Below are 20,883 nucleotides of genomic sequence, written 5' to 3' on the forward strand. Positions count from 1 at the left end.
TACCTGGAAATGCACAAAACGCAGAGATTCGCCTAAAACTACCTTGAAATGCACAAAACGCAGAGATACGCCTAACATTACCTCGAAATGCACAAAACGCCTAACCCTACCTGGAAATGCACAAAACGCCTAAAACTACCTTGAAATGCACAAAACGCCTAATCCTACCTCAAAAATGCACAAAATGCAGAGATTCGCCTAAAACTACCTGGAAATGCACAAAACGCCTAATCCTACCTCGAAATGCACAAAACGCCGAATCCTACCTCAAAAATGCACAAAATGCAGAGATTCGCCTAATACTAGCTGGAAATGCACAAAACGCAGAGATTCGCCTAAAACTACCTTGAAATGCACAAAACGCCTAATCCTACCTCGAAATGCACAAAACGCCGAATCCTACCTCAAAAATGCACAAAACGCAGAGATTCGCCTAATACTACCTGGAAATGCACAAAACGCAGAGATTCGCCTAAAACTACCTTGAAATGCACAAAACGCAGAGATTCGCCTAATCCTACCTCAAAAATGCACAAAACGCAGAGATTCGCCTAAAACTACCTGGAAATGCACAAAACGCCTAATCCTACCTGGAAATGCACAAAACGCCTAAAACTACCTCGAAATGCACAAAACTACCTGGAAATGCACAAAACGCCTAATCCTACCTCGAAATGCACAAAACGCCTAAAACTACCTGGAAATGCACAAAACGCCTAAAACTACCTCGAAATGCACAAAACTACCTGGAAATGCACAAAACGCCTAATCCTACCTCGAAATGCACAAAACGCCTAAAACTACCTCGAAATGCACAAAACTACCTCGAAATGCACAAAACGCCTAATACTACCTTGAAATGCACAAAATGACTAATACTACCTGGAAATACACAAAACGCAGAGATACGCCTAATACTAACTCAAAAATGCAGAGATTCGCCTAAAACTACCTTGAAATGCACAAAACGCCTAATCCTACCTCGAAATGCACAAAACGCCTAAAACTACCTTGAAATGCACAAAACGCAGAGATTCGCCTAAAACTACCTTGAAATGCACAAAACGCCTAATCCTACCTCGAAATGCACAAAACGCCTAATCCTACCTCAAAAATGCACAAAACGCAGAGATTCGCCTAATACTAGTTGGAAATGCACAAAACGCAGAGATTCGCCTAAAACTACCTTGAAATGCACAAAACGCCTAATCCTACCTCGAAATGCACAAAACGCCTAAAACTACCTCGAAATGCACAAAACTACCTGGAAATGCACAAACGCCTAATCCTACCTGGAAATGCACAATACGCCTAATCCTACCTCGAAATGCACAAAACTACCTGGAAATGCACAAAACGCCTAATCCTACCTGGAAATGCACAAAACGCCTAAAACTACCTCGAAATGCACAAACCTACCTGGAAATGCACAAAACGCCTAATCCTACCTCGAAATGCACAAAACGCCTAAAACTACCTCGAAATGCACAAAACTACCTCGAAATGCACAAAACGCCTAATACTACCTTGAAATGCACAAAACGACTAATACTACCTGGAAATACACAAAACGCAGAGATACGCCTAATACTACCTGGAAATGCACAAAACGCCTAATCCTACCTCGAAATGCACAAAACGCCTAATCCTACCTGGAAATGCACAAAACGCCTAATCCTACCTCGAAATGCACAAAACGCCTAAAACTACCTCGAAATGCACAAAACTACCTCGAAATGCACAAAACGCCTAATACTACCTTGAAATGCACAATATGACTAATACTACCTGGAAATACACAAAACGCAGAGATACGCCTAATACTACCTCAAAAATGCAGAGATTCGCCGAATACTACCTTGAAATGCACAAAATGACTAATACTACCTGGAAATACACAAAACGCAGAGATACGCCTAAAACTACCTTGAAATGCACAAAACGCCTAATCCTACCTGGAAATGCACAAATCGCACAAAACGCCTAATACTACCTGGAAATACACAAAACGCAGAGATTCGCGTAATACTACCTGGAAATGCACAAAATGCCTAACATTACCTCGAAATGTACAAAACGCCTAATCCTACCTGGAAATGCACAAAACGCAGATATTCGCCTAAAACTACCTTGAAATGCACAAAACGCCTAATACTACCTCAAAATGCACAAAACGCAGGGATTCGCCTAATCCTACCTGGAAATGCACGAAACGCCTAAAACTACCTCAAAATGCACAAAACGCAGGGATTCGCCTAATCCTACCTGGAAATGCACAAAACGCCTAATACTACCTCGAAATGCACAAAACGCAGAGATTCGCCTAACATTACCTCGAAATGCACAAAACGCCTAATCCTACTTCGAAATGCACAAAACGCAGAGATTCAGCTAACATTACCTCGAAATGCACAAAACGCAGAGATTCGCCTAATACTACCTCGAAATGCACAAATCGCCTAACCCTACCTGGAAATGCACAAAACGCCTAATACTACCTGGAAATGCACAAATCGCACAAAATGCCTAACATTATCTCGAAATGTACAAAACGCCTAATCCTACCTGGAAATGCACAAAACGCAGAGATTCGCTTAAAACTACCTTGAAATGCACAAAACGCAGGGATTCGCCTAATCCTACCTGGAAATGCACAAAACGCCTAAAACTACCTCAAAATGCAGGGATTCGCCTAATCCTACCTGGAAATGCACAAAACGCCTAACCCTACCTGGAAATGCACAAAACGCCTAATCCTACCTCGAAATGCACAAAACGCCTAAAACTACCTCGAAATGCACAAAACTACCTCGAAATGCACAAAACGCCTAATACTACCTGGAAATACACAAAACGCAGAGATACGCCTAAAACTACCTCGAAATGTACAAAACGCCGAGATTCGCCTAATCCTACCTGGAAATGCACAAAACGCCTAAAACTACCTCAAAATGCACAAAACGCAGGGATTCGCCTAATCCTACCTGGAAATGCACAAAACGCCTAATACTACCTCGAAATGCACAAAACGCAGAGATTCGCCTAAAACTACCTTGAAATGCACAAAACGCCTAATCCTACCTCGAAATGCACAAAACGCCGAATCCTACCTCAAAAATGCACAAAACGCAGAGATTCGCCTAAAACTACCTTGAAATGCACAAAACGCAGAGATTCGCCTAATCCTACCTCAAAAATGCACAAAACGCAGAGATTCGCCTAAAACTACCTGGAAATGCACAAAACGCCTAATCCTACCTGGAAATGCACAAAACGCCTAAAACTACCTCGAAATGCACAAAACTACCTGGAAATGCACAAAACGCCTAATCCTACCTCGAAATGCACAAAACGCCTAAAACTACCTGGAAATGCACAAAACGCCTAAAACTACCTCGAAATGCACAAAACTACCTCGAAATGCACAAAACGCCTAAAACTACCTGGAAATGCACAAAACGCCTAAAACTACCTCGAAATGCACAAAACTACCTGGAAATGCACAAAACGCCTAATCCTACCTCGAAATGCACAAAACGCCTAAAACTACCTCGAAATGCACAAAACTACCTCGAAATGCACAAAACGCCTAAAACTACCTCGAAATGCACAAAACTACCTCGAAATGTACAAAACGCCGAGATTCGCCTAATCCTACCTGGAAATGCACAAAACGCCTAAAACTACCTCAAAATGCAGGGATTCGCCTAATCCTACCTGGAAATGCACAAAACGCCTAACCCTACCTGGAAATGCACAAAACGCCTAATCCTACCTCGAAATGCACAAAACGCCTAAAACTACCTCGAAATGCACAAAACTACCTCGAAATGTACAAAACGCCGAGATTCGCCTAATCCTACCTGGAAATGCACAAAACGCCTAAAACTACCTCAAAATGCACAAAACGCAGGGATTCGCCTAATCCTACCTGGAAATGCACAAAACGCCTAATACTACCTCGAAATGCACAAAACGCAGAGATTCGCCTAACATTACCTCGAAATGCACAAAACGCCTAACCCTACCTGGAAATGCACAAAACGCCTAAAACTACCTGGAAATGCACAAAACGCCGAATCCTACCTCAAAAATGCACAAAACGCCGAATCCTACCTCAAAAATGCACAAAACGCAGAGATTCGCCTAATACTAGCTGGAAATGCACAAAACGCAGAGATTCGCCTAAAACTACCTTGAAATGCACAAAACGCCTAATCCTACCTCGAAATGCACAAAACGCCGAATCCTACCTCAAAAATGCACAAAATGACTAATACTACCTGGAAATGCACAAAACGCAGAGATTCGCCTAAAACTACCTTGAAATGCACAAAACGCAGAGATTCGCCTAAAACTACCTTGAAATGCACAAAACGCAGAGATTCGCCTAATCCTACCTCAAAAATGCACAAAACGCAGAGATTCGCCTAATCCTACCTGGAAATGCACAAAACGCCTAAAACTACCTCGAAATGCACAAAACGCCTAAAACTACCTTGAAATGCACAAAACGCCTAAAACTACCTGGAAATGCACAAAACGCCTAAAACTACCTCGAAATGCACAAAACTACCTGGAAATGCACAAAACGCCTAATCCTACCTCGAAATGCACAAATCGCCTAACCCTACCTGGAAATGCACAAAACGCCTTATACTACCGCAAAATGCACAAAACGCCTAATCCTACCTCGAAATACACAAAACGCAGAGATTCGCCTAAAACGCACAAAACGCCTAATACTACCTTGAAATGCACAAATCGCACAAAATGACTAATACTACCTGGAAATACACAAAACGCCTAATACTACCTCAAAATGCAAAAAACGCAGAGATTCGCTTAAAACGCAGAAAACGCCTAAAACTACCTCGAAATGCACAAAACGCCTAATACTACCTCGAAATGCCCAAAACGCCGAATCCTACCTCAAAAATGCACAAAATGACTAATACTACCTGGAAATGCACAAAACGCAGAGATTCGCCTAAAACTACCTTGAAATGCACAAAACGCAGAGATTCGCCTAAAACTACCTTGAAATGCACAAAACGCAGAGATTCGCCTAATCCTACCTCAAAAATGCACAAAACGCAGAGATTCGCCTAATCCTACCTGGAAATGCACAAAACGCCTAAAACTACCTCGAAATGCACAAAACGCCTAATCCTACCTCGAAATGCACAAAACGCCTAAAACTACCTCGAAATGCACAAAACTACCTCGAAATGCACAAAACGCCTAATACTACCTTGAAATGCACAAAATGACTAATACTACCTGGAAATGCACAAATCGCACAAAACGCCTAATCCTACCTCGAAATGCACAAAACGCCTAATACTACCTGGAAATGCACAAATCGCACAAAACGCCTAATCCTACCTCGAAATGCACAAAACGCCTAATACTACCTGGAAATACACAAAACGCAGATATTCGCTTAAAACTACCTTGAAATGCACAAAACGCCTAATACTACCTCAAAATGCACAAAACGCAGGGATTCGCCTAATCCTACCTGGAAATGCACAAAACGCCTAAAACTACCTCAAAATGCACAAAACGCAGGGATTCGCCTAACCCTACCTGGAAATGCACAAAACGCCTAACCCTACCTGGAAATGCACAAAACGCCTTATACTACCTGGAAATGCACAAAACGCCTAAAACTACCTCGAAATGCACAAAACTACCTGGAAATGCACAAAACGCCTAATCCTACCTCGAAATGCACAAAACGCCTAAAACTACCTCGAAATGCACAAAACTACCTCGAAATGTAAAAAACGCCTAATACTACCTTGAAATGCACAAAATGACTAATACTACCTGGAAATGCACAAATCGCACAAAACGCCTAATCCTACCTCGAAATGCACAAAACGCCTAATACTACCTGGAAATACACAAAACGCAGATATTCGCTTAAAACTACCTTGAAATGCACAAAACGCCTAATACTACCTCAAAATGCACAAAACGCAGGGATTCGCCTAATCCTACCTGGAAATGCACAAAACGCCTAAAACTACCTCAAAATGCACAAAACGCAGGGATTCGCCTAACCCTACCTGGAAATGCACAAAACGCCTAACCCTACCTGGAAATGCACAAAACGCCTTATACTACCGCAAAATGCACAAAACGCCTAATCCTACCTCGAAATGCACAAAACGCCTAATACTACCTGGAAATACACAAAACGCAGATATTCGCTTAAAACTACCTTGAAATGCACAAAACGCCTAAAACTACCTCAAAATGCACAAAACGCAGGGATTCGCCTAACCCTACCTGGAAATGCACAAAACGCCTAACCCTACCTGGAAATGCACAAAACGCCTTATACTACCGCAAAATGCACAAAACGCCTAATCCTACCTTGAAATGCACAAAACGCAGGGATTCGCCTAATCCTACCTGGAAATGCACAAAACGCCTAAAACTACCTCAAAATGCAGGGATTCGCCTAATCCTACCTGGAAATGCACAAAACGCCTAACCCTACCTGGAAATGCACAAAACGCCTAATCCTACCTCGAAATGCACAAAACGCCTAAAACTACCTCGAAATGCACAAAACTACCTCGAAATGTACAAAACGCCGAGATTCGCCTAATCCTACCTGGAAATGCACAAAACGCCTAAAACTACCTCAAAATGCACAAAACGCAGGGATTCGCCTAATCCTACCTGGAAATGCACAAAACGCCTAATACTACCTCGAAATGCACAAAACGCAGAGATTCGCCTAACATTACCTCGAAATGCACAAAACGCCTAACCCTACCTGGAAATGCACAAAACGCCGAATCCTACCTCAAAAATGCACAAAACGCCGAATCCTACCTCAAAAATGCACAAAATGACTAATACTACCTGGAAATGCACAAAACGCAGAGATTCGCCTAAAACTACCTTGAAATGCACAAAACGCAGAGATTCGCCTAAAACTACCTTGAAATGCACAAAACGCAGAGATTCGCCTAATCCTACCTCAAAAATGCACAAAACGCAGAGATTCGCCTAATCCTACCTGGAAATGCACAAAACGCCTAAAACTACCTCGAAATGCACAAAACGCCTAAAACTACCTTGAAATGCACAAAACGCCTAAAACTACCTTGAAATGCACAAAACGCCTAAAACTACCTTGAAATGCACAAAACGCCTAAAACTACCTGGAAATGCACAAAACGCCTAAAACTACCTCGAAATGCACAAAACGCCTAAAACTACCTTGAAATGCACAAAACGCCTAAAACTACCTGGAAATGCACAAAACGCCTAAAACTACCTCGAAATGCACAAAACTACCTCGAAATGCACAAAACGCCTAATACTACCTTGAAATGCACAAAATGACTAAAACTACCTGGAAATGCACAAAACGCCTAAAACTACCTCGAAATGCACAAAACGCCTAAAACTACCTCGAAATGCACAAAACTACCTCGAAATGCACAAAACGCCTAATCCTACCTCGAAATGCACAAAACGCCTAATACTACCTGGAAATACACAAAACGCAGATATTCGCTTAAAACTACCTTGAAATGCACAAAACGCCTAATACTACCTCAAAATGCACAAAACGCAGGGATTCGCCTAATCCTACCTGGAAATGCACAAAACGCCTAAAACTACCTCGAAATGCACAAAACTACCTCGAAATGCACAAAACGCCTAATCCTACCTCGAAATGCACAAAACGCCTAATACTACCTGGAAATACACAAAACGCAGATATTCGCTTAAAACTACCTTGAAATGCACAAAACGCCTAATACTACCTCAAAATGCACAAAACGCAGGGATTCGCCTAATCCTACCTGGAAATGCACAAAACGCCTAAAACTACCTCAAAATGCACAAAACGCAGAGATTCGCCTAACCCTACCTGGAAATGCACAAAACGCCTTATACTACCGCAAAATGCACAAAACGCCTAATCCTACCTCGAAATGCACAAAACGCCTAATACTACCTGGAAATACACAAAACGCAGATATTCGCTTAAAACTACCTTGAAATGCACAAAACGCCTAATACTACCTCAAAATGCACAAAACGCAGGGATTCGCCTAATCCTACCTGGAAATGCACAAAACGCCTAAAACTACCTCAAAATGCACAAAACGCAGGGATTCGCCTAACCCTACCTCGAAATGCACAAAACGCCTTATACTACCGCAAAATGCACAAAACGCCTAATCCTACCTCGAAATGCACAAAACGCCTAATACTACCTGGAAATACACAAAACGCAGATATTCGCTTAAAACTACCTTGAAATGCACAAAACGCCTAATACTACCTCGAAATGCACAAAACGCCTAAAACTACCTCAAAATGCACAAAACGCAGGGATTCGCCTAACCCTACCTGGAAATGCACAAAACGCCTAATCCTACCTCGAAATGCACAAAACGCCTAATACTACCTGGAAATGCACAAATCGCACAAAACGCCTAATCCTACCTCGAAATGCACAAAACGCCTAATACTACCTGGAAATACACAAAACGCAGATATTCGCTTAAAACTACCTTGAAATGCACAAAACGCCTAATACTACCTCAAAATGCACAAAACGCAGGGATTCGCCTAATCCTACCTGGAAATGCTCAAAACGCCTAATACTACCTCGAAATGCACAAAACGCCTAAAACTACCTCAAAATGCACAAAACGCAGGGATTCGCCTAACCCTACCTGGAAATGCACAAAACGCCTAATCCTACCTCGAAATGCACAAAACGCCTAATACTACCTGGAAATGCACAAATCGCACAAAACGCCTAATCCTACCTCGAAATGCACAAAACGCCTAATACTACCTGGAAATACACAAAACGCAGATATTCGCTTAAAACTACCTCAAAATGCACAAAACGCCTAAAACTACCTCAAAATGCACAAAACGCAGGGATTCGCCTAACCCTACCTGGAAATGCACAAAACGCCTAATACTACCTCGAAATGCACAAATCGCCTAACCCTACCTGGAAATGCACAAAACGCCTTATACTACCGCAAAATGCACAAAACGCCTAATCCTACCTCGAAATACACAAAACGCAGAGATTCGCCTAAAACGCACAAAACGCCTAATACTACCTTGAAATGCACAAATCGCACAAAATGACTAATACTACCTGGAAATACACAAAACGCCTAAAACTACCTCAAAATGCAAAAAACGCAGAGATTCGCTTAAAACGCAGAAAACGCCTAAAACTACCTCGAAATGCACAAAACGCCTAATACTACCTCGATATGTACAAAACGCACAATCCTACCTCGACAAGCACAAAACGCAGAGATTCGCCTACTCCTACCTGGAAATGCCTACACGTGTAGGAATTAACCCAGTATTAACAGTGTAACCTCACCTGCAATTCCACAATAAAGCCACGAGGGGGCGCCATCACACCACGACAAAGCAATTACAACATGCTCTGAATGTTGATGTGATTGTGTACAGTACACTGCCAAAAAGCATGTTTACACGTGTAGGAATTAACCCAGTATTAACAGTGTAACCTCACCTGCAATTCCACAATAAAGCCACGAGGGGGCGCCATCACACCACGACTGGTGGAACTGTTGCGCCACCTCTCCCCCACAAGTAGACACCCTATAGGCAAACGCATGCATATATTTACGCTTTTTTACACACCTCCCAGCAATGCAGCCGTCACCAGCATCGCACAGACTGGCACTGGAACACACGTTGAAGGAGGCAGAGAAGGCGGCTCTAGACAAACACGGATTACAATCTCTGCTGGTGAAGAAACTGACACGGACTACAAAAGCCTCCAGGTGCAGCAACAGAGACAGGGGGGGGTAAGACTGAGCTTCATCTATACTGGGCAACTTTCTGTATTGTCTCTTACTGTTCATGTGATTGTGTATGTTGTTGTCTGTACCACTCTGAATAGTTGGGCTCAACATTGTGTTAAATATTGATATTTATTAATACTGTGAAAAATGGTAAATTTGCAATTCCACAATAAAGCCACGAGGGGGCGCCATCACAAAGCAATTACAACATGCTCTGAATGTTGATGTGATTGTGTACAGTACACTGCCAAAAAGCATGTTTACACGTGTAGGAATTAACCCAGTATTAACAGTGTAAGCCTACCTGCAATTCCACAATAAAGCCACGAGGGGGCGCCATCACACCACGACTGGTGGAACTGTTGCGCCACCTCTCCCCCACAAGTAGACACCCTATAGGCAAACGCATGCATATATTTACGCTTTTTTACACACCTCCCAGCAATGCAGCCGTCACCAGCATCGCACAGACTGGCACTGGAACACACGTTGAAGAAGGCAGAGAAGGCGGATCTAGACAAACAGGGATTATAATCTCTGCTGGTGAAGAAACTGACACGGACTACAAAAGCCTCCAGGTGCAGCAACAGAGACAGGGGGGGTAAGACTGAGCTTCATCTATACTGGGCAACTTTCTGTATTGTCTCTTACTGTTCATGTGATTGTGTATGTTGTTGTCTGTACCACTCTGAATAGTTGGGCTCAACATTGTGTTAAATATTGATATTTATTAATACTGTGAAAAATGGTAAATTTGTAATTCCACAATAAAGCCACGAGGGGGCGCCATCACAAAGCAATTACAACATGCTCTGAATGTTGATGTGATTGTGTACAGTACACTGCCAAAAAGCATGTTTACACGTGTAGGAATTAACCCAGTATTAACAGTGTAAGCCTACCTGCAATTCCACAATAAAGCCACGAGGGGGCGCCATCACACCACGACTGGTGGAACTGTTGCGCCACCTCTCCCCCACAAGTAGACACCCTATAGGCAAACGCATGCATATATTTACGCTTTTTTACACACCTCCCAGCAATGCAGCCGTCACCAGCATCGCACAGACTGGCACTGGAACACACGTTGAAGAAGGCAGAGAAGGCGGATCTAGACAAACAGGGATTATAATCTCTGCTGGTGAAGAAACTGACACGGACTACAAAAGCCTCCAGGTGCAGCAACAGAGACAGGGGGGGTAAGACTGAGCTTCATCTATACTGGGCAACTTTCTGTATTGTCTCTTACTGTTCATGTGATTGTGTATGTTGTTGTCTGTACCACTCTGAATAGTTGGGCTCAACATTGTGTTAAATATTGATATTTATTAATACTGTGAAAAATGGTAAATTTGTAATTCCACAATAAAGCCACGAGGGGGCGCCATCACAAAGCAATTACAACATGCTCTGAATGTTGATGTGATTGTGTACAGTACACTGCCAAAAAGCATGTTTACACGTGTAGGAATTAACCCAGTATTAACAGTGTAACCTCACCTGCAATTCCACAATAAAGCCACGAGGGGGCGCCATCACACCACGACAAAGCAATTACAACATGCTCTGAATGTTGATGTGATTGTGTACAGTACACTGCCAAAAAGCATGTTTACACATGTAGGAATTAACCCAGTATTAACAGTGTAAGCCTACCTGCAATTCCACAATGAAGCCACGAGGGGGATGCCGTCACACCACAACAAAGCAACTATAACATGACAACAGGTGGGACTCTTGCTCCACCTCTCCCCCACAACTAGACACCCTATAGGCAAACACACGCATACGTAAGGCTTTTTACATACCTCCCAGCAACGCATCCGTCACCAGCATCGCACGGACCGGCACGGGTCCACACGTTGAAGGAGGCAGAGAAGGCGGCCCTAGACAAACAGGGATTACAATCGCTGCCGGTGAAGAAAGTGACGCGCACCTGCTGAGGGCCGGCTCTGGGCTCTCGCGGACGACAAAGACCTGGTCCAGGTGCTGCAACAGAGACAGGGAGGTAAGACTGGGCTTCATCTATACCGGGCAACTTTCTGTATTGTCTTTCAGTGTTGATGTGATTGTGTATGTTGTTCTCTACCACTCCGAATAGTTGAGCCCAACATTGTGCTACTTACTGATATTTATTAATACTATTTAAAAAAGAAAAAGGAAAAAAAAAAAAGGTGAAAAATGGTAAGTTTGCAGAATAGATTTGATGTTTGAGTGCAACAAAGGGACATGATGGCAGCAAGCAGTCTTAAAATGCACACAGTTCACAGCACAAACCCCACACTAAAGAGAACATTAGCCAAAACATATTTCAAATTAATACAGTCCGTGCACCGCTTAATCACAAGAGAGGGATGCCTTGAAAAGGGAGATTTACCTAAAAGTGTGTTGAGACAGGTTACGAAATCAACCTAATTTTAAAGTTTCAACACCACCTGCAATTCCACACTAGAGCCATGAGGGGACGCGATCACACCACAACAAAGAAACTAAAACATGCTCTGACAACAGGTGGGACTCTTGCTCCACCTCTCCCCCACAAGTAGACACCCCACAGGCGCACACATGCACGCACAAACGCTTTTACACACCTCCCAGCAATGCCTCCTTCACCAGCATCGCACTGACCGGTACGGGACCACACATGGAAGGAGGCAGAGAAGGCACGCCTGGACACACGGGGATTACAATCTCTTCTGGTGAACAAACCGACACGCACCTGGCGAGGGACAGCCCTGGGTTCTCGAGGACTACAAAAACCTCCAGGCGCTGCAGCAGAGACTGGGGGGTAAGACTGAGGTCCTTCTGTACCGGGCGACCTTTCTGTATTGTCTCTCACTTTTGATGTGATTGCAGACAGCAACGTACACACCACTCTGAATAGTTGGGCCCAACATTGTGTTACTTGGCAAGTTTGTAAAATAGATTTGATGCTTGAGTGCAACAAAGGGACATGATGGCAGCAAGCAGTCTTAAAATGGACACACACACAGACACACTAAAGAAAACATGCTCTGACTGTTGATGTGACTGTGTACAGTACACTGCCTAAATGCGTGACGAGACAGGTGAACAAATTAACCCAATCACACGAACAGTCAGAGCATGTTATAGTTGCTTTGTTGTGGTGTGACGGCATCCCCCTCGTGGCTTCATTGTGGAATTGCAGGTAGGGTTAAAAATTTTTAAAATTGGGTACAGTACACTGCCTAAATGCGTGACGAGACAGGTGAACAAATTAACCCAATTTTAAAATTTTAAGCCTACCTGCAATTCCACAATGAAGCCACGATGGGATGCCATCACACCACAACAAAGCAACTATAACATGACAACAGGTGGGACTCTTGCTCCACCTCTCCCCCACAACTAGACACCCTATAGGCAAACACACGCATACGTAAGGCTTTTTACATACCTCCCAGCAACGCATCCGTCACCAGCATCGCACGGACCGGCACGGGTCCACACGTTGAAGGAGGCAGAGAAGGCGGCCCTAGACAAACAGGGATTACAATCGCTGCCGGTGAAGAAAGTGACGCGCACCTGCTGAGGGCCGGCTCTGGGCTCTCGCGGACGACAAAGACCTGGTCCAGGTGCTGCAACAGAGACAGGGAGGTAAGACTGGGCTTCATCTATACCGGGCAACTTTCTGTATTGTCTTTCAGTGTTGATGTGATTGTGTATGTTGTTCTCTACCACTCCGAATAGTTGAGCCCAACATTGTGCTACTTACTGATATTTATTAATACTATTTAAAAAAGAAAAAGGAAAAAAAAAAAAGGTGAAAAATGGTAAGTTTGCAGAATAGATTTGATGTTTGAGTGCAACAAAGGGACATGATGGCAGCAAGCAGTCTTAAAATGCACACAGTTCACAGCACAAACCCCACACTAAAGAGAACATTAGCCAAAACATATTTCAAATTAATACAGTCCGTGCACCGCTTAATCACAAGAGAGGGATGCCTTGAAAAGGGAGATTTACCTAAAAGTGTGTTGAGACAGGTTACGAAATCAACCTAATTTTAAAGTTTCAACACCACCTGCAATTCCACACTAGAGCCATGAGGGGACGCGATCACACCACAACAAAGAAACTAAAACATGCTCTGACAACAGGTGGGACTCTTGCTCCACCTCTCCCCCACAAGTAGACACCCCACAGGCGCACACATGCACGCACAAACGCTTTTACACACCTCCCAGCAATGCCTCCTTCACCAGCATCGCACTGACCGGTACGGGACCACACATGGAAGGAGGCAGAGAAGGCACGCCTGGACACACGGGGATTACAATCTCTTCTGGTGAACAAACCGACACGCACCTGGCGAGGGACAGCCCTGGGTTCTCGAGGACTACAAAAACCTCCAGGCGCTGCAGCAGAGACTGGGGTCCTTCTGTACCGGGCGACCTTTCTGTATTGTCTCTCACTGTTGATGTGATTGCAGACAGCAACGTACACACCACTCTGAATAGTTGGGCCCAACATTGTGTTACTTGGTAAGTTTGCAGAATAGATTTGATGTTTGAGTGCAACAAAGGGACATGATGGCAGCAAGCAGTCTTAAAATGGACACACACACGGGGATTACAATCTCTTCTGGTGAACAAACCGACACGCACCTGGCGAGGGACAGCCCTGGGTTCTCGAGGACTACAAAAACCTCCAGGCGCTGCAGCAGAGACTGGGGGGTAAGACTGAGGTCCTTCTGTACCGGGCGACCTTTCTGTATTGTCTCTCGCTGTTGATGTGATTGCAGACAGCAACGTACACACCACTCTGAATAGTTGGGCCCAACATTGTGTTACTTGGCAAGTTTGTAAAATAGATTTGATGCTTGAGTGCAACAAAGGGACATGATGGCAGCAAGCAGTCTTAAAATGGACACACACACAGACACACTAAAGAAAACATGCTCTGACTGTTGATGTGACTGTGTACAGTACACTGCCTAAATGCGTGACGAGACAGGTGAACAAATTAACCCAATCACACGAACAGTCAGAGCATGTTATAGTTGCTTTGTTGTGGTGTGACGGCATCCCCCTCGTGGCTTCATTGTGGAATTGCAGGTAGGGTTAAAAATTTTTAAAATTGGGTACAGTACACTGCCTAAATGCGTGACGAGACAGGTGAACAAATTAACCCAATTTTAAAATTTTAAGCCTACCTGCAATTCCACAATGAAGCCACGATGGGATGCCATCACACCACAACAAAGCAACTATAACATGACAACAGGTGGGACTCTTGCTCCACCTCTCCCCCACAACTAGACACCCTATAGGCAAACACACGCATACGTAAGGCTTTTTACATACCTCCCAGCAACGCATCCGTCACCAGCATCGCACGGACCGGCACGGGTCCACACGTTGAAGGAGGCAGAGAAGGCGGCCCTAGACAAACAGGGATTACAATCGCTGCCGGTGAAGAAAGTGACGCGCACCTGCTGAGGGCCGGCTCTGGGCTCTCGCGGACGACAAAGACCTGGTCCAGGTGCTGCAACAGAGACAGGGAGGTAAGACTGGGCTTCATCTATACCGGGCAACTTTCTGTATTGTCTTTCAGTGTTGATGTGATTGTGTATGTTGTTCTCTACCACTCCGAATAGTTGAGCCCAACATTGTGCTACTTACTGATATTTATTAATACTATTTAAAAAAGAAAAAGGAAAAAAAAAAAAGGTGAAAAATGGTAAGTTTGCAGAATAGATTTGATGTTTGAGTGCAACAAAGGGACATGATGGCAGCAAGCAGTCTTAAAATGCACACAGTTCACAGCACAAACCCCACACTAAAGAGAACATTAGCCAAAACATATTTCAAATTAATACAGTCCGTGCACCGCTTAATCACAAGAGAGGGATGCCTTGAAAAGGGAGATTTACCTAAAAGTGTGTTGAGACAGGTTACGAAATCAACCTAATTTTAAAGTTTCAACACCACCTGCAATTCCACACTAGAGCCATGAGGGGACGCGATCACACCACAACAAAGAAACTAAAACATGCTCTGACAACAGGTGGGACTCTTGCTCCACCTCTCCCCCACAAGTAGACACCCCACAGGCGCACACATGCACGCACAAACGCTTTTACACACCTCCCAGCAATGCCTCCTTCACCAGCATCGCACTGACCGGTACGGGACCACACATGGAAGGAGGCAGAGAAGGCACGCCTGGACACACGGGGATTACAATCTCTTCTGGTGAACAAACCGACACGCACCTGGCGAGGGACAGCCCTGGGTTCTCGAGGACTACAAAAACCTCCAGGCGCTGCAGCAGAGACTGGGGGGTAAGACTGAGGTCCTTCTGTACCGGGCGACCTTTCTGTATTGTCTCTCACTGTTGATGTGATTGCAGACAGCAACGTACACACCACTCTGAATAGTTGGGCCCAACATTGTGTTACTTGGCAAGTTTGTAAAATAGATTTGATGCTTGAGTGCAACAAAGGGACATGATGGCAGCAAGCAGTCTTAAAATGGACACACACACAGACACACTAAAGAAAACATGCTCTGACTGTTGATGTGACTGTGTACAGTACACTGCCTAAATGCGTGACGAGACAGGTGAACAAATTAACCCAATCACACGAACAGTCAGAGCATGTTATAGTTGCTTTGTTGTGGTGTGACGGCATCCCCCTCGTGCCTTCATTGTGGAATTGCAGGTAGGGTTAAAAATTTTTAAAATTGGGTACAGTACACTGCCTAAATGCGTGACGAGACAGGTGAACAAATTAACCCAATTTTAAAATTTTAAGCCTACCTGCAATTCCACAATGAAGCCACGATGGGATGCCATCACACCACAACAAAGCAACTATAACATGACAACAGGTGGGACTCTTGCTCCACCTCTCCCCCACAACTAGACACCCTATAGGCAAACACACGCATACGTAAGGCTTTTTACATACCTCCCAGCAACGCATCCGTCACCAGCATCGCACGGACCGGCACGGGTCCACACGTTGAAGGAGGCAGAGAAGGCGGCCCTAGACAAACAGGGATTACAATCGCTGCCGGTGAAGAAAGTGACGCGCACCTGCTGAGGGCCGGCTCTGGGCTCTCGCGGACGACAAAGACCTGGTCCAGGTGCTGCAACAGAGACAGGGAGGTAAGACTGGGCTTCATCTATACCGGGCAACTTTCTGTATTGTCTTTCAGTGTTGATGTGATTGTGTATGTTGTTCTCTACCACTCCGAATAGTTGAGCCCAACATTGTGCTACTTACTGATATTTATTAATACTATTTAAAAAAGAAAAAGGAAAAAAAAAAAAAAGGTGAAAAATGGTAAGTTTGCAGAATAGATTTGATGTTTGAGTGCAACAAAGGGACATGATGGCAGCAAGCAGTCTTAAAATGCACACAGTTCACAGCACAAACCCCACACTAAAGAGAACATTAGCCAAAACATATTTCAAATTAATACAGTCCGTGCACCGCTTAATCACAAGAGAGGGATGCCTTGAAAAGGGAGATTTACCTAAAAGTGTGTTGAGACAGGTTACGAAATCAACCTAATTTTAAAGTTTCAACACCACCTGCAATTCCACACTAGAGCCATGAGGGGACGCGATCACACCACAACAAAGAAACTAAAACATGCTCTGACAACAGGTGGGACTCTTGCTCCACCTCTCCCCCACAAGTAGACACCCCACAGGCGCACACATGCACGCACAAACGCTTTTACACACCTCCCAGCAATGCCTCCTTCACCAGCATCGCACTGACAGGTACGGGACCACACATGGAAGGAGGCAGAGAAGGCACGCCTGGACACACGGGGATTACAATCTCTTCTGGTGAACAAACCGACACGCACCTGGCGAGGGACAGCCCTGGGTTCTCGAGGACTACAAAAACCTCCAGGCGCTGCAGCAGAGACTGGGGGGTAAGACTGAGGTCCTTCTGTACCGGGCGACCTTTCTGTATTGTCTCTCGCTGTTGATGTGATTGCAGACAGCAACGTACACACCACTCTGAATAGTTGGGCCCAACATTGTGTTACTTGGCAAGTTTGTAAAATAGATTTGATGCTTGAGTGCAACAAAGGGACATGATGGCAGCAAACAGTCTTAAAATGGACACACACACAGACACACTAAAGAAAACATGCTCTGACTGTTGATGTGACTGTGTACAGTACACTGCCTAAATGCGTGACGAGACAGGTGAACAAATTAACCCAATCACACGAACAGTCAGAGCATGTTATAGTTGCTTTGTTGTGGTGTGACGGCATCCCCCTCGTGGCTTCATTGTGGAATTGCAGGTAGGGTTAAAAATTTTTAAAATTGGGTACAGTACACTGCCTAAATGCGTGACGAGACAGGTGAACAAATTAACCCAATTTTAAAATTTTAAGCCTACCTGCAATTCCACAATGAAGCCACGATGGGATGCCATCACACCACAACAAAGCAACTATAACATGACAACAGGTGGGACTCTTGCTCCACCTCTCCCCCACAACTAGACACCCTATAGGCAAACACACGCATACGTAAGGCTTTTTACATACCTCCCAGCAACGCATCCGTCACCAGCATCGCACGGACCGGCACGGGTCCACACGTTGAAGGAGGCAGAGAAGGCGGCCCTAGACAAACAGGGATTACAATCGCTGCCGGTGAAGAAAGTGACGCGCACCTGCTGAGGGCCGGCTCTGGGCTCTCGCGGACGACAAAGACCTGGTCCAGGTGCTGCAACAGAGACAGGGAGGTAAGACTGGGCTTCATCTATACCGGGCAACTTTCTGTATTGTCTTTCAGTGTTGATGTGATTGTGTATGTTGTTCTCTACCACTCCGAATAGTTGAGCCCAACATTGTGCTACTTACTGATATTTATTAATACTATTTAAAAAAGAAAAAGGAAAAAAAAAAAAGGTGAAAAATGGTAAGTTTGCAGAATAGATTTGATGTTTGAGTGCAACAAAGGGACATGATGGCAGCAAGCAGTCTTAAAATGCACACAGTTCACAGCACAAACCCCACACTAAAGAGAACATTAGCCAAAACATATTTCAAATTAATACAGTCCGTGCACCGCTTAATCACAAGAGAGGGATGCCTTGAAAAGGGAGATTTACCTAAAAGTGTGTTGAGACAGGTTACGAAATCAACCTAATTTTAAAGTTTCAACACCACCTGCAATTCCACACTAGAGCCATGAGGGGACGCGATCACACCACAACAAAGAAACTAAAACATGCTCTGACAACAGGTGGGACTCTTGCTCCACCTCTCCCCCACAAGTAGACACCCCACAGGCGCACACATGCACGCACAAACGCTTTTACACACCTCCCAGCAATGCCTCCTTCACCAGCATCGCACTGACCGGTACGGGACCACACATGGAAGGAGGCAGAGAAGGCACGCCTGGACACACGGGGATTACAATCTCTTCTGGTGAACAAACCGACACGCACCTGGCGAGGGACAGCCCTGGGTTCTCGAGGACTACAAAAACCTCCAGGCGCTGCAGCAGAGACTGGGGGGTAAGACTGAGGTCCTTCTGTACCGGGCGACCTTTCTGTATTGTCTCTCGCTGTTGATGTGATTGCAGACAGCAACGTACACACCACTCTGAATAGTTGGGCCCAACATTGTGTTACTTGGCAAGTTTGTAAAATAGATTTGATGCTTGAGTGCAACAAAGGGACATGATGGCAGCAAGCAGTCTTAAAATGGACACACACACAGACACACTAAAGAAAACATGCTCTGACTGTTGATGTGACTGTGTACAGTACACTGCCTAAATGCGTGACGAGACAGGTGAACAAATTAACCCAATCACACGAACAGTCAGAGCATGTTATAGTTGCTTTGTTGTGGTGTGACGGCATCCCCCTCGTGCCTTCATTGTGGAATTGCAGGTAGGGTTAAAAATTTTTAAAATTGGGTACAGTACACTGCCTAAATGCGTGACGAGACAGGTGAACAAATTAACCCAATTTTAAAATTTTAAGCCTACCTGCAATTCCACAATGAAGCCACGATGGGATGCCATCACACCACAACAAAGCAACTATAACATGACAACAGGTGGGACTCTTGCTCCACCTCTCCCCCACAACTAGACACCCTATAGGCAAACACACGCATACGTAAGGCTTTTTACATACCTCCCAGCAACGCATCCGTCACCAGCATCGCACGGACCGGCACGGGTCCACACGTTGAAGGAGGCAGAGAAGGCGGCCCTAGACAAACAGGGATTACAATCGCTGCCGGTGAAGAAAGTGACGCGCACCTGCTGAGGGCCGGCTCTGGGCTCTCGCGGACGACAAAGACCTGGTCCAGGTGCTGCAACAGAGACAGGGAGGTAAGACTGGGCTTCATCTATACCGGGCAACTTTCTGTATTGTCTTTCAGTGTTGATGTGATTGTGTATGTTGTTCTCTACCACTCCGAATAGTTGAGCCCAACATTGTGCTACTTACTGATATTTATTAATACTATTTAAAAAAGAAAAAGGAAAAAAAAAAAAAGGTGAAAAATGGTAAGTTTGCAGAATAGATTTGATGTTTGAGTGCAACAAAGGGACATGATGGCAGCAAGCAGTCTTAAAATGCACACAGTTCACAGCACAAACCCCACACTAAAGAGAACATTAGCCAAAACATATTTCAAATTAATACAGTCCGTGCACCGCTTAATCACAAGAGAGGGATGCCTTGAAAAGGGAGATTTACCTAAAAGTGTGTTGAGACAGGTTACGAAATCAACCTAATTTTAAAGTTTCAACACCACCTGCAATTCCACACTAGAGCCATGAGGGGACGCGATCACACCACAACAAAGAAACTAAAACATGCTCTGACAACAGGTGGGACTCTTGCTCCACCTCTCCCCCACAAGTAGACACCCCACAGGCGCACACATGCACGCACAAACGCTTTTACACACCTCCCAGCAATGCCTCCTTCACCAGCATCGCACTGACCGGTACGGGACCACACATGGAAGGAGGCAGAGAAGGCACGCCTGGACACACG

The sequence above is a fragment of the Scleropages formosus genome, chromosome 6 (genome assembly GCF_900964775.1).
Source record: "Scleropages formosus chromosome 6, fSclFor1.1, whole genome shotgun sequence".
Classification (NCBI taxonomy): Eukaryota; Metazoa; Chordata; class Actinopteri; order Osteoglossiformes; family Osteoglossidae; genus Scleropages; species Scleropages formosus.